Raw genomic sequence first — 16,805 nt, forward strand, 5'->3', positions numbered from 1 at the left:
AGACAAGGTGTGCTGCAGCATTCATTCATCTAGCTACCATTTTTTCCCTTTGCAAATTGTTTGCAGACTCACTTCTAAAAAATAAAATATTTTTTAATAAATTCATAAATGCAAAGAAAGTCAGAGTTTTTGAAAGTTTGATGAATAGTTCAGATAACTGTCTTTCAGTTAATGAATTGCTTGGCATCTCCCCGCCACGATGATGGGAAATTTGCTCTTCACTGTTTGCAAGACAGGACAATGCTGGACCTTTTCTCTGTACACCTCCTCTCTCCCTCCTTCTTCCAAGTGCGTGGCTGGAGGCTGACAGTTTTACATGCTAATGCAACATGATTTGATCACTGAAAACTGCCTTTTGTCCCACATCACCACCCAGGATGTCTTCTCCCTAAGTAGTCCTATTTGTTCATCTGAGGGCAGATATTTCCAGCAGAAAGGGAACAAACTCCTCCTACAGAGAGACCCAATGAAGTTGCTTTGGCAATGGCCGCAGCCACCCAGCACCTGGTGAATCACACAGAAGTATCCAAGTCAGCACTAACCCAGCCTGACCATTTTAATGCAATGTTGTGAATGTCAGTGCTGGAAACCTACCTCAGTAAATATAGGGGCCACCGCTCTTCAGCTTTAGTGCTGCAGGTCCTGCAGTCACCCTATTGAAGGCAGCACGGACGTAGTTTCTGAAGCATGTGACTAGATCTGAGGCCTTATACAACAGGCCAGGCTATTTTTACTTGCTTTTCAGCAGCAGCAAGGATCCCTAAAATTGGCTAGCTCACTAGTATTCATCTCAATTCATGTATGTAACGGTCAAGCCAGAAAACGAGCAAGCCCTAACCTGCCAAGGTAACAGATGAGTACAGACACAAAACACAAGTGGTCTTCAAACCCCAAGCTCCCATGTCATGGCCCCAAGCCTCTTCCAGTCAGCACAGAGCCCAGAAGGATGTATACTGGTCTTTCCCTGAGATGCATGCATGCACATGTCCCTGCATGCACTAACCCTGTGTCTGGTGTGCCCTTGCTGCTTCCCTCCTCAAAGCTGCTGTCCTCTCAGATATGGGCATGCTCACAAAACATTTGCAGTGAAACCCTTGTGACCACATGGGCCAGCACATGGGCCTTCATGCACAGAAACTAATCAAGGTCGCAGTGCCATAGGGTTATGGAACACCAATCCTCCCGATCCACCCTGCCCACGTTGCCAGCAGTCCTTAAACGCAGCACATGCTCCTGGGTGTATGGCATAGAAAGGGCATTTCTGACAATGCACGCCAGCATTTGGGGAGGAGGTCAACATTGTTTTAGCTCTTTTATTACACATTGCAACTCGCTTCTTTACAGTGATCCTGAGTGGAAGCAGCTGTTACAGGCCGCAGATCTAAGGGATTTAAAGCAACCTGCAGCACACATATGGCCAGTAAGGTATCGTTGCTTGTGTCAGTAACAGCAAATGCTGCATTCAGTGTAACATCTGAGGGAATAAGCTATTCTGCTGCTCTTCTTTACCCTGCACTTGTGGGGTTTTTTGTTTGGTTTTTTGTTTGGTTTTTTTAATTGTCAAAATGGAGGAAAGACTTTTCTCTGAAGTCCTTTAAGAAACATAGACCCATCCCAAAGCCCCACTTACTGTGTTGCAGTTGCACGGTTTCAGGCGCACTTGGCTTGGCCTCTGCCCTCAGCCATTTGGACCAATCTCTGATCTCCTACTAATATTTCAACACTAACTGATGCCTGAATCTAAAATGGTCCACTTTTCTTCTCTTGAGATTTTGTGGGTATTGGGAAACCTAAGATTTGCATTAGTATCTTGCTATCATCTTGCTACAAACTTTTCTGTAATTTTTCAGCTCACAGGATCTGTCAGTATGGACTAAGGCAAATGTAATCTGCTGTCGTATGTTTTGTGGTGGGGCAAAATTATGTAGTTTTACAAAGTGTAATTACTGTAGTGAAATAGTGTAATGAAAGAGGAAGATTCCTTGTCATGCTACTAGCTAACTGTGCACTGGTGTATGTAGCACAGAGGGTGAGCTGAATGTAGTTTTTTCATAATATATGGAATTAATTTCTCTGCTGGAAGACCTGCCCCCTATTTCACCTCGCTGCCCACAGAAGCCAGCCCCACACTATTACATAGTTCCCACCCTTGATAACACTCTCCTCTCTGCGAGGATAAGGCTGTTGCTATGCTAAGCTGTGGGGAGTTGGAGATACCCATGTATCCCCAAACAGCAATGCCACAGGCAAGCATGCCCTTCGTTCTCCAGCCTCTGCTTTCAGTCCTTCATCCTCTGGCAGCTGTCAGAAGAGCACGGTCTGTAGGGCCAGGGTGGCTGCCCATGCACAAACCTGTTCCTCGTGACATGGGGCCACAACCCAGCAAGTGAAAAACAAGACCTGCATTTAGAAACAGTTATAGCAAAGCCCTGAGTGAAACCCCCAGGAAAGTGGGAGAAGGAGGGATGCAGTGTGGATTTCTAGGTCATGCGGACCGTGTGAAGAAGAACATCTCCCTACAGAATCCCTTCTTGCAGAAACGAGGAGGTGGTTCAGGACAGGAATGTGTAAGGGATGTAACATATCACATCAACTTCAGTCCCAGAATACTGTGCCTTGTAAAATCTCACTCTCACCAAGAAGTACATTCAATCTCAGCTTGATCTGATGGTGATATTAGCAGTTACTGCATGAATACAGGCACTACAAAATAGACTCTGGCTATTTTGTACTAGAACTCCTGTGAGTAATTTAATTATTGTCAGCACCTCTTTAAAACAATCAAAACTAAAACAAAGGAAAAAAACAATGAAATAAATCTATGTACTGTGATGCCTATGTCCAATTGAAAAGTGTTCAATTTTCAATTTTTGGCTGTCATTATTTGTTGTTCTTGATTGCTGTTTTAGAGTGTGGAGGAGCAAAAGCCAAGAAGCAGGAGTTTATAGGCGTGCCACAAGCAAACAACCAGTTCAGTTTCAAATATACAGCCTCTAGCACAACTGGCTTCAAATGGAAGATTGTGGCCCTGTACACAGTATAGAAATTAGCCTTCCTAAGTGATTTGTATTCCTAGTCCTGTAAATACCTTTCCCACCCATCACTATGGCATCTCTGAAACACTGCAGCACCTCTCTGCAGCCAAATGGGATCTGGGAGGTGTTACAACATAAGGGTGTGATATAAGGAAACACTCAAGTTTCAAAAGTACCCGCACCCATGCAATAGCATGTCTGCCAGTGGAACAGGACGCCTGAAACGGAGCTGCCACGTCCTGCCAGCCGATGGCGGGTTGCCATGACCGGTTGCAGGAGGTGTGCAATGCACAAGTCCCAGGGGCATCCTATCCCCTTTCATTTCACTCAACCGTGCGGAGCGTGCTGCAACACGCAAAACAGCTCCATGAGCTTTTTCTAGATGAGATGATAGCTTCTTTTCTGTTGCTGTTATAGGTAGAAGAACTTTGCAGCGCGTGTAACCCAGGAGTAACCGGTGGCATTTTTAGACACTGCACCATATGCTGAAAAACATTTTGGGGGGCTTTAGCTATATGCATTAAAAACAAGGAACTAAATTCTCCTCTGAGTTAACCCCAGGCAACCCCACTGACGTCAATGGAGTGTAACTGAGAGTAGAAGGTTGCCTGTGATCTTTATTTCTTAAGAGTTCACCTGCTGCTCATTTGAAGCCATAATCCTTGGTGACATCCCAGTCATTTCTATGGGACAGAGGCTTGCACTGTAGAGATCAGGTCCCAGCGTGAACTTCACTCAATGCGGCATTCTCGGCTATAGTGTTTTGGACCATCCCGATACCTACCTGATGCAGCAGTCTCACTGTCAGCTATTTAAACACTGCTGCCTATTATTTGCAAGCACCACAGTTAGCATGGCAATATATGTGGATACGTCTCCTTATTCAAATGGTGGGTCTTTAGCTGAAAGACACATCCAACACATTCAACGTTCAGCAAATTTAACAGCAAATACTGCAATGGTAACATGCATCTGGGTGCTGACACGAAGCTAGAAATGAGAGCAGAACCAAAGACCTAAGCCTCAGGAAAACGCCCTTAGCAATGCACAGCTCCCCATGAACGATGGGCACCAGCTGCGGGGGACTGCAGCTGTGACACTGCTTTCTGCAGGAACCACAGCGGGAGTTCTGTGCCCCAGCAGCACACCTCTTTTCCACAGCTTTTGCAGCCCTGGAAAATAAGCCTGTGGGGCACACAGGTGTTAAGACAAGGGAGTCCAGGAGCCCCCAGCTGGACAAACCTAGCAAAAATCCTACAAAAATGGGTAAGTGTGGGATTTTGCACATGCCTGATGAGCCTAGGGAAGAAGACTAGACAGTGAGAAGAAAATTCTGCAGGGTCTGCATAGCAGGTGGCATTTATGACCATCCATGAGATGCTCTATGCTCTCCTGCCCCATATTTATAAACACTGTCCAGTATTTTTCCTTAGGAGTTGGTTTAGTCCTGAAAAAGAGCTAGAGCATAGAAGACCTGATCCAAAACACTGGCATATCCACAGGATTAGTCCTTCAACTTCAGTGGACTTGGCCTGAGGGTCCTGTTCCTGCCTGTTGTTGACATAGCATCATTAAACTTGTTTGAAGCAAGTGCACTGTCCACAGTCTGTGGGCCTGGCCCTACAGCCCAAGTGTTTGGCCAGTACAATGTATTTCTGTCACCTAAGATATTGTTAATAATTAATGAATAGTGGATCAGCAGTACAGCTGGTCAGGAGATAATACAGATGGGGATCAAGGGGTTGCACCAAAACCGAGACTGAAATTGCCTTGTGGCTAACTGCTTCACTATATCCATCTGTTCAGGAGCTAGTGGCAAAGGACAGAATTCACCTTATGTCCTGAAAAGATCATCATAGAGCAAAACACTTTGACTCAAAAACCGTACAGGGCAGAAGCCACCCTGGGTAACTCTGCAAGAGGATGAGACTCAGAAGATGGGCTTAGAGCCCTTCCTAAAAGCCATGGCTGCTGCTGCTGGGGGACGAGTGACTTCTCCTACATGCACCTTTCCCTGACATGCTGTCCCTAGAGGGCAGCTAGAGGAGGGCATTTGCCTGGGTGATGGTCCTTCCTCCCCTCCACCCCAGACAGAGAGGGGATTTGTGGTTGCTGCTTCAGCACATTTCAACCTTGGACCTTCTTCCCCCACCAGTGGCAGATTTGTTGTGGGCAGGTGGTCTTTGGGAGAAGAGGCCACATTAGGGAAACCCACATGGGCTTATCGATGCAGGTTTTCCCCAGGAGTGGTAAGATACCTGAGCATCTTTGCAGTGGTGGCTTAGGCTTCACCCTGTCCCAGACATCACACTTGGCAAGCAGCACTGGGCTCTGGTCCCCAAAACAGCAATCAGGCAGTTGTAAGTGTCAGTGCTTCCATGGAAAGCTTTTGTCTGGGGCGTTTTCTTAATATTTCCCCTTTTTCCATAAGTATCAGTGCTGGAGTGTCTGGATGAATAAAAAATGCACTAGTAGGCCAAATTCATCTAAGACGTTTCTCCTCCGACCGCAGTAGGACTGGATTTCCCCCTCCCCAATGCCATGCTTAATGTGCCTCAGCTGCCGAGCAGTGCCTGCCGGCACATCTGGAGCAGGCAGGGGCTTTCCCACAGCAGGTTGCTCCTCTCGGTGCAGACCAGGTCTGCCGAACTGCAGGCCTGTCCATGTGCGCTCGGACAGGCCACACAGATCTACAGGGTGCCATCAGCTGTGCCCCGGGGCCCTCCCTGCCCTTCACCAAGGGACAGATCATCACATCCTAAATCCATGACTCCTCCCCAGACATTTGGGGATGCAGGAGATGGTCCATGAGGCATGTGCAAAGACCCACTCCTCTCTCAGCAGGGGCTGGAAATCCCACTTTCGCTGACAGCAGGGGCCCGATTCCTACTGGTGTCGATAAGACAATTGAAGATGCAAGACAGAAAAAGCAGGATGGACTTGTATTTCCATAAAATGTCTGCAGATTTCCAGCTGGTGTAAATTGTTATTGTTCCCTTGGCAGTAATGGAGCCATGCCAGTTTGCCCTTGCTGGAGAACTTCGTCTGTACTTTGTATTTGATTAGCATCACTGAGACCACAGCTGTTTGTCTTATCCGCACATCAAAGGTTCCCTGTGCAGCTGCTATGCTCTGTAAACTGCTCTGCTCTCCCATGCCTTATCTCCAGCTGAAAAAGAAGTATTTTAGCCCATGGAGACATTTTAAATTAAGCCTCTGTGAAGACTTGTGCTACAGAAGCTGTGCAGCATCGAAATTACAACTTCAGTGGATGTATCTTCCTACTTTAACCAAATCATACCAGGAGGCAGATTCTCATTTTGAATCTGAAGTTTCTGTTAAAAGTCTGAATCTCTTATAACATGATGATCCCATGTGTGAGGCAAAATGCAGTTTCTCTTCAGCAGGCCTAGAAGAAGTGAGAAGGGTCTGTCTATAACAGCAACTACCACCCACCAGCCTACATCCATGCTGTTGGACCACACAAGGTGGACAGCCTCCCGAACACCTGCTGGCAAGGGCCCACCCTAAAACCCAAGCCACCCCTGAGACTTATTTCAACATGGCCCAAAACTGTGCCAAAGAGCTCGTAAACCACCAAATAGTACGGACCTTGAGCTTCCAGCGCTGGGAGCGTTTCCCGCTGCTGTGCAATTTAGAGGTATACACAGGGCTACAACATCCAACTGAAGTTGGGGACTTTTAGTGCAGTAAGGAGAGCCTAGCATTTTAGTCCAGGCAAAAAAAATGTCTTTGGTGGTTCTGGGTGTTTGGCTCTTCCCCAGTGTATGTGGACCCCAGAGCTGCTCTCCCCACTCATGCCAGTGTGTGTTTTACACCAGCAGGAGCAATCCGGACAGACTTTCACAAAAGACAGTCACTTTCCTTTCTACGCCCAGCTGAGTTGGGCAGTTATTAGGCAACTGTCTACAGCTCTCTGCAGAGAGCCTAGCCCTAGCTCTGGGGGCTGTTGTCACCAGTGCCAGCTGGCGATGCATGTTCCATGTCATGCGTTTGTCCCAGTAAACCCCTCCCAAACACTCCTGCCTATCCCCTTTAGCCCAGAGCTGTAGCACAATAATTCATGGTGTCACACTTCAATGGAGACATTGTCTTCTTCCCACCCAGTTCTCTCCTTTGCCTCCTACAAGCAGGGAAAAGCATTGCACAGTCCATCAGTGATTGCAAATGGCAACACCACCCACCAGCATTGTCAGGGGTCAGGGAACAGGGGATATTTTTTCTTCCAGGAGCCACCTCAGGGTGACGAGGACATGCTCCTGGGGCAATAGGCAACCTTGTCTCCCCAGATATTGAGCCAGCAAAAGGAGGAATCAGTTGCCCCTGTAAAGTCACAGAAGTATGTGGGATGGCTGCACATAGAGTCAAGGTGCACACATGGGTACCTCACAGCAGTGGTCTCTGCACTTTCAGACATTGGAAAAAGAAAGATCCCTGCTGTTGTTGATGGAAATTGCACCCTGAAAAAAGTTTCATCATGGAAATGGTGCCAAGAGTGATATATGTAGCAAGCACTTTTTTTGCAGACAAGCATGGTTTTGAAACTGTAAACGTGCTGTAGGACATTTGTTAAGGCACCTCCAATGACAGATGCATGACAGAGGCTCCTGGGGGCTTGCTTCTGGAATGTCAGAAATGCATTACAGAGCTGCAATGTTCAAAACATTCAGAGAAACAAAAATCCCTGAATTAGGCAATGCTGTCAGGCTGAGGAAATAAGAAATCAAGCTGAAAAGCTGAACAATAGTTGTATTTTTGAAAATACACTAGCGTCCCTCAGGCATTCAAAAATCATGAGTCAGGTCTTAAAAAAAATCGTAGTTGGCTTAAACATAATAGTTGGGGGGGTTAGTAACCTTGCGTTGTCTGCACTATTAAGGGTCACATTTCTAAGTTATTCTGGAAAAACTAGAAAATGAACTTTATTTTGTAATAAAACCAGAGATTCTTACATAATCTTATAGCCCCAGGGGCTGAGGCATTAAGCGGAACATCAGATAATGTGATAAAATCCCAGCGGCTGGAAACACTGGGGCAAAACTAACTTATGTAGCCCTGGCAATAGGTTTGGGACTTGGTTCAAGAACCCACATCGACAGGAGTAGTGTGCTCTGGTGGAGTGATTCATAGCCATAATTTTTCCAGGCTGCAGTTTTCAGATGGTGGCTGTCAGAAATTACATGATAGCCCTGTTCCAGTCAATGGAAAAAGTCTCTCTGAGTAGGATAAAAGAAAAGCCCCTGAGGGACAGACTTCTGCACTGACAAATTAACTAGCACAACAAAGTGTAGTGTTTCAAAGGACCTTCTGAGGTTTTAGGGGCTTCACTCATGGAGAATGAGTCCCTTTGTATTTCAATAGATGCACCCGCTTCCTCTAAAACTTGTCCCCTGAGTATCACATTGTGGTGACATTCATGTGTAGCATGAGGTTTGGCTAAAATGCATTTATTTGCTTACAGCTTGGCTTTTAAGGGGACCTAAAGTTTGGTTCAAAAGCAAGAAAAAGTCCCAGCTTCTGACACTTCCACAAGCCCTTGCAGATGCCCTGCCTCGCCTAGCACAGATCAGAGCTCTTCCCGTCAACCAGCCCCTCATGCTGGGAGATGGCCTGGGAGCCCTGGGTCTCCACTGTCACACTGAGGATGGACCTGGGATGAGTTCCCAGTCTTTAAGGATGTCACCATGCACTTTGCACAGACAGAAACAATTCCAGAAGCATGGACTTACCCTGAATGTCACATCCTCCACGTTTGCTTTTTTCTGGAACACAGGTAACTATCATCCTCTGCCAGACCTTTAATTCACCCCCTTGGGTCCACCCACCCTCAGTTTGTTAACATACGTCACACAGTGACCAAATGTACAGCATGTTTTTCAGAAAGTGTGTATCAACATTTCCAGCAAGTGCACTTCATTACAATTTCTTTGCCAAGCGATGCTGCATCTGGCTACAGCTCTGTTACAAAAGACAGCATCGTATTCATTTGCTAAGAAAAGGGATGCAGCTCTTCCTCATCAGACTTTGCCCTTAAAAGCAAAGATGCTGCCAGTATAGCACTCTGTGCTGAAGCCATCCCCATCTGCTGCTCCTTGCCTGTCAGAAGCACAAAATTACACAATCCTTTCTGTGCAGTAGGTATTTGAGCAACTGTGGTAATGTCTAGACTCTCTCTTATGTGAGCTCAGAGGCACCACGGACACGGGCTTTGCCCCAGTCCAAGCTTCTAGAAGGCTTGATAAAAGATCTGTGGCCTTTCTTGTGTGCCAACCAAGAACTTACCTCCATCCATCCTGCCCTCCGGCTTAGCAGGATTTAGGCTGTCACATACAGTACCACACATTCAGTTAGGTAAGAGAAGTTGGTGCAAGGGCTAATGAAGACCTGCTGTGTTGTGGCAATGACCCTGCTGTTCTCTCTGAGGCTGTAGTACATGTCCATCACAATGCACAGCCTTCACTAATGGCCAGGCAGGATGGAAAACACTCCCTTGCTTCCATCCTGCAACTACTTGACCTCAACATCAGTGTTGGGGGAAAGGAACAGAAACAAGTAACCAGAGATGAAGTTGGGTATGACAGCAGCTACTGCTACTGCCAGTGACATAACACAAGTTATACGTGGCAAGGAAGGAGTTAGCACAGGCAGCAGTAAAGAGAGCAAGTGAGAAACAGGCCCAGCCACAGCAGGCAGACAAGGGGAAGTGATGGATCCTAAAAGGTGTGGAGTTGGCCAGGTGTGTGGGGAGAAGCAGAGGCTGGCCTTGAGAGATGAAGGTACTTGATGTGCTCGAAGTAGGTCTCACGGACCAAGGAGGCTTGTGCTAGTGGAGAGGATCAGTGCTTGGTGATGTCTGGCTGAATGAGACGTGGTGTGGTTACCCTGCCTTCACCAGCACAAGCAACCTGCCTGGTCTATTCGGAAATGGCATCCCTGCAACACAGGCAGACTCACACAGATTTTCCCACCAAGTGACTGCACATCACACATTTCCAGTTCTGCCTACACTAGAAGAGGTCAGAAACCCACACTGAAAACCACTGCAAAAAGAGCAGCTTGATTTCACCTTAGCAAAAATTCAGAGTGAGGTGGAGACACTTCCCTTGTTTGCTGCACACAAGCTGAAAAGCATAACCTGGAGATCTCAAACTGAGAAACCAAGGACTAATCAAGAGTGCTTGAAATCAGTAGAAAGTCTGTTCACAAACTACAATACACCTTCTGCCCTTCTCACCATCCTTGTGCTGACAGTCGGAGTCTGCTGCCAGCCTGCTGGCTTAGTAATGCACTTTAAACCCTTACTCCAGTACGGAGACATTAATCTGTAAGTATCCACATCAACTGTTGGGCACCAGCAGCAGCCAAGTGATTCTGCAGTCAGTCAAAGAGGCAGTGATTAAATCTTGCCAGAATAATAGCTTCTCCATTTATTAACTGCTGTTCTGTAAATTACCTTTTGAGAAGGCATTTTAGTGCTAGACAGAGAGTGTGGAACAAGAAATCTAGCCAGAAATTCCCTGACTGCTGTGGTCTAAGGCATGAGAGCATTTCCTTAGTGGTACCCAGCACGGTGAGACAGCAGGATCAGATGACATGGAGAGTACCCATCACACAAGTGTGGGAAGATAGAGCAGCAATGAACAGGTCCAGTAGGTTTTAACCCTGTTGGAGCTAATTGGTGACCTGGGAGCTGGTGTGAGTGGCTTGTGCCTCTTCTAGGATTTTCCAGGGGACACCCTTCCCCCAGCGGTGTGGCCATAAGGGTGTGAAGCCCTGCAGTGCTACCCAGCATGGGAGGAGCACATACAAAGCACTCAGAGTGAGCAAACCCAACACCTGGACAGAAGGATAGTCCTAAAATGCTGCCAAGGTGCCAAAAATTTTGTTCTAGTGATGCACCTTAATTTTGTTGTCTTTATTCATTACGAGCATATTGAAAAAGTAAGTGAGGCCTTTAAAAGAAAAATGCAGTCTGGTACTAATTCTCAGGCGATTTTTGGCATACAAAGCCGCTATTAGATTCAAAGTACTGATAATTCACAAGAATAGGCCATGGATAATCTTCCTTTGATTTAATTATGGTCTGATTCATGGTAGTTCAAATATAACTGAGTTTGGACTACTAAAACGTCCTGCAGAGGGGCTTTCAGGTTTGAAGAGAGGCAATGCAACTGGGATTCTGTGGTGCAGTGTCCATTTGCTGATATGAATAATACCCTCAATTGGTAAAAAATGCAATATCCCTTGTGGTTTGGTTTTAACACTTAGTCCCCAACAATGGGAAGTGCAAAGGGTGAAGTGACTCACTCTGTGCACACAATGAGGCAGCGCTTCAGGCACGTATCTGAAATTGTGCACCTTATTTACCTCCAGCGAGCTTGCTTCTTCAGCAAGAAACTTCTGTGGTTCATAGTATCTGAATTTCCAGGGACAGAGGCTCCTAAGAGCAGTGTCTTGGGGATGTGCTAGTTACTGAACTAACAACCATTTTAAGAAATGTTGAGGATGAGCTTGGGAAGTCAAAAGCAGGTGAGAAGTTCAATTGTGCAATAAGGTCATTTTGGAAGGAAAATTCTGTCTATATCCAAAAAGAGCCATTGCTATGTGAGTTCCCTTCTGTACCCCTATGTTGGCTAATGACACAGACGCAGAATAATCTGCTTCCTTTGCACATGCCCTTCACTAAAAGGACAAGAATAGGCCTTAGATATTATTTAATATTCATTAAACTCCCAGAGAGCGAGACAACCATTTCCAAAAGAGTCAAGCTTGAGCTGGCTGAAGATATTTGTTGGGGAACACTCAGGCTTGGTCATATTTTTGCCCTGTGTTGAGGATCACAGTCCTTGAGAAATACTGTTCCATGATGTGAATTTACATACAGTCTGATGAGTGTTACAAATCTCTGTTTTGACCACACAGTTTTAAGACCCTCCAGTACTCCTAGAAACCAGCATCTGGCAACTTTGAGCACTGGAACAGGCTGCCCAGAGAGGTTGTGGAGTCTCTTTCTCTGGAGATACTCAAAACCCGCCTGGATGCAATCCTGTGCAACCTGGTCTAGGTGATCCTAGCAGTGGGGTTGGACTAGATGATCTCTAGAGGTCCTTCCAACCCCTACTGCTCTGTGATTCTGTGAACTGAATAATATTGGGTGTCCATGATACAAGAGTTATATCAAAACTATTAAGATAATCAATCTGGAGCCCTTTTGCCTCAGAATTGATCATTATTATGAAATTTCAATAAGAATGTCTGTTTTCCTTTGACAATTTCTTTGTCAGGGCATGTTCTGTTTAATTTCTTGCTGAATGATCCTGAATACTCTGGTACGAAACCACAAGAAAATCCATCTGCAGGCTGCAGCAGATAATGCTGTTCCTCACAGCTGAAGAGCCAGGTCACCAATAACATGCAAAACTGTGAGAAATTAATACAATTCAACATGTCTAACAGGAGAAAGAATATCTTGACTGCTGAGGCACCGGTTCCTCCCAGTCTGCCATCATAACAACACTCAAGAAAATGTAGAGTTGATTTGGACTGGATGGGACTTTGTTTGGGTCTTACTTCTGCAGTCTCCATCTGCACTGTGCCTGGCAAAACAAGACTGTGACCTTTCTGACACTGAGTATAATGATGCTGAAAACCTTTGCACAAGTCCTCAGCAGGATTTTTCATGAGCTGCTTTCATGCCTCCATCCCTGATTTCCTTCACAAGGCATGATTCTGTCATGGGCACAAATGGGGGAAAAAGTCCATTCTTTCAAAAGCAGAGAATCTGGTTTGTTTCGATATTACTGTTTATTTTATGACAGCATAACAAAGCCTGTAAATGTTGTTAAGCCAGAGTCAGTATTAGCAATGGAAATAATTACTACTGCTTTAACTGACATTTTGTTAATGTTACTGTAGCGCTGTCTCATGAGTCATGACAGGATGGAAATTAATTTGTCACTGCTGTAGGTCTCTGTACTATAAAGCCAGTTTCTCCTCTTACATTCATTTGCTTGAGTGTCTGTAACAGAACTAATAAACCAAAAGCATGCTTGAACATCCTTGTACGTGCTGCCTTCTCTGTGGCCAAGGCATTTTAAATGTCATTTTGCTTAGGTAATGGAACAGTCATGTGAAAACTGAGGCCCTGAAGAAAGCACCTCTGAAATTCACAGAAAGGGTCTGGACTCTTTCAACCTTTGAAAAGGTGTATTTTTACAATCTTCGCAAAGAAATTTGCTTCCGAGGACTTTGTGGTATAAAAGTTGTGCCTCCACAAAAGTGGAACTCATTTTCTATCAGCAAAGCCAGCTGTCCTCTGCCCAAACTCACCTGCCAGCATGGTGGTGCACAGACCCCATGTGGTCCCCTTGGCAGCTGACAGTGGTTCTTCATTCCTTTGCATCATTTCCAGGATGCCACCTTCTTGTGATTCAAAGGCTTCTGGACAAAAAGCTAAAATACAGTGAGACTATATAAAGAATAAACAAGAAGCAAGAAGATACATATTCTGCCTGGTGACCACAGGAGGCCCTTGCAACAGTTGGGGCTGGAGCATAGGGCATATGAGGGAAGGCAGAGGGTGCTGGGCTGGTTCAGCGTGGAGGAGAGGAGGGGAAGGGCAGACCTTATGTCCGGCCATTCTGAGGTGCACAAGAGGCAAGAGGACATGATTTGCAAAAAGGATCATTCCGGTTTACCTACTAAGGAAAGTTTTTCACCATGAGGGTGGTCAGTCACTGGAAGAGGGGCTTGGAGATGTTGCGGGATCTCCAGCCTTGGAAATACTCAAATTTTGACTGCACAAGGCACACAGCAACCTGTTCTAACAGGGCCTGCTTCAGGTAGGGGGTTGGACAGCCAGAGGTGCCTTCCCACCTCAGTTATTCGTGAGTTAATAAGTCTTTGGAAGGTTTGTTGGTTTGTTTCTTGGTCTGAAGAACTGGCTTCTAATCCCTGTTTAGTTTCTCTGCCTTGGATTTAGCAAACTCACAATGTTTCAAACAAAGTCTTTGATCAGCTTTCCATATGAGGGTTTTTTATTCTAAAAAAATGCAATAGGAGAAATAGGTAGATTCCTAGGCAAAAATATTTAAAGATGAAATTTGTCTTCACTTTTCCTTTGCCTTTTGAAATAGGAATTTGTTCTGTTTGTGCATCCATTATCTATGGATATGTTCAGGCCTTTCTGCGATACACCCAGAATTCAGCCGCCTGTTCAGTCTTTAGCTGATGCCATAACCTGCATTTCCCAGTGTGGATAATGACTGAGCCAGCTGCAAACAGAGCTGACTTCATTGGGCACTCTCCAGATCTGCTTCCAAACTCTCTTTCTGAAGAGTGAATAACTAGGAGTACTCATGCTAAACTATTTCCACCGAGGAGCTTTTTCTCATTTTTCAGAGCTCAAAGGAGCCCTTCTCTGTTGTTAAGTGATTTTATTTTATATATTAAATTTAGCCTTTACTGAAACTTGAATTTGTTGTAAGTTGGAGGAGTGTACTTTGGGGGGTTTTGTGATGTTTTAATGTCTGAGAGTGACGCAGTCAGAAAAGCTGGAAGAAATTAGACTTATGATGAAAAACAATTTTTTTGGAAAACAGACTCCAGCAGTGAGGTCTGAGGAAGCCTGAGGCTCTCATCCACATGTGCAAGAATCCAGCTTTGTCCCTGGGAGAGTATGTCTACTTTCTGCGTCCGACAATGAATCATAGCCAATAGCTTTCCTGCCTTGCACTTCAAGGGTAAAACCTGAGTCCACAGCTCACCTCCATCTGCTCCCTTCACCCAGGCTGGTGCACTGCTCCATGGCCCAAGCATCTTTGGGAAGGTGATAGTTCACTTTCAGCACCATGCTGTACTCTCCCTGCAGCTTGCACGTAGGGCATATGCATCCACCCATGAAAGGGCCTGTGGACACAGGAAATGTCAGGCTTCTTTTCATTGCTTCAAACAGGTAGTTTAACACTTAAATGTTTCATTATCCCAGGATGTGCTTTGACAATACACAGAGGAAATAACAGTGGGCTTTCCATCTGCAAACTCCATTTTTCAGGTGAAATTTCAGCTCTTGAAACCAGATCCTATTGTGAAACTCCTTCCAAAGGGCTTTCTGTGAGCCTGATGCATATTCCACAAGTTCTGAAACAATACAGTACCCCCCCTCATGACATGGGCAAACTACACCATTTTCCTTATTTCACCACGGGTGTCTGGTTTTTAGCACTGCAGCAATACAGATGTGTATTTAAGACTTGAGAAAAAACAGAACATTTATAGTCAGCATGGTATATTGGTCAACAACAAGATGCTCTCTTGCATCAGGTCGAGCAGTCTTATCAGAGAAGGACCTGAGAAGGGGAACACAGATTAGAACATGCCAAATGCAGCTGCTTACCTTGGGGGTTAGGAGAGGTTAGCATGACTTCTTTCTATCCCAGTAGCAGTTTCATTTAATTCAGTTCTGCTGGAAGATATTTGGACCTGGGGGGGTTTGTTCCCAAAACTGCACAAAGTTTCTCTAACCACTGCCTGAGAAAAGCATGACCACAATGTCATTATGTTATCCACAGCTTTCACAGTGCCCACAAATTAAAACATGAAGGGCATTTTCTCAGAGTGACTGATCAAGATGCCAAATAGTTGTTAGCAAACTTGAAAAGATGTCATATCCTGGCTGTTTCATATGTCTTCCTCCATCTCTCAGACCACCAGTCTCTTGACCAATGACTTTCACAGCATACACCTGCATATATTTTTCCAAAATGAACAGATCTCATCATTTGGCAAAACAACACATAGCAGAAGTGGAGGAAAACTACAAATTTATTTCAGTAGATGTTGCATTTTAGCATCTGGACTTATCACAGGCAAAATGCTATGCTGCAGTGCCAGTGGAAGCCAACAGTATGCCTCCATGAACACATGAATATTTGCTTAATTAAGTACAATGAGGAAACCTGGATTCTTCTTGTAGATCACAGATGATTTCTGTTGACTTAGCATGGGCTGCAACATAGAGTTTTAAAATAAACAGGATTGGGCTCCTAGTAGGTTATTCAGGAATATATCATCTTGCCTCCTTCAAATATAAAGAGGTTTAGACACTCTTACAGATCTAAGCAGTAGAGCTGAGCAGATTCAGCCTGAAATAGTTCCTAAAGCTCTTGAGATTTCTGTTTTTCAGAGGTGCTTTACTTTTTTGTGGGTCTATACATGCTATCACTGAATGACATATGGAAAGCTGTCCAGTGCGTGATTCAAGTCAAGGAGAGCTTTCTTGCAAGTTCGACTAGGCAAATAACTAAGTCCTGTTTGTTACCTTCGATCTTATCAACTCAGAAAATGTTATCCTGGGTGAAAGAGAATGGGAGGACTGCCTAAGACATGAATAAGGTCTGTGATTATCCCTATTGCTTCCTCAAGCCGCCTGTAAGCAAGCAGCTTGTTCTTTGTGACTATTGCTTCCTGGTTTCTTTGATGCACTTGCTTTGGGCGTTGTTAGCAGTGCTGATTTATGAGATGGGAGATGTCTGTTCACAAGCAATTGCATGGAGATCATTAAATCAAAGGCACAAAACACTTGTCAAATGTTAACAGTATCCAACCAATAAAATCTGAGACAGGTGTGAGCCAGCAACCTGCAGGTCATGAGCATTTTCAGGAAAGGCCAGCTCTGATTTTCAGCTCTTCTTCTGGTTTTTCTTTACTTGCAACCTGTTCACGGAGTATGAGCTATAGAGGGGGAGCACA

The sequence above is a fragment of the Grus americana genome, chromosome Z (assembly GCF_028858705.1).
Source record: "Grus americana isolate bGruAme1 chromosome Z, bGruAme1.mat, whole genome shotgun sequence".
NCBI classification, from domain to species: Eukaryota; Metazoa; Chordata; class Aves; order Gruiformes; family Gruidae; genus Grus; species Grus americana.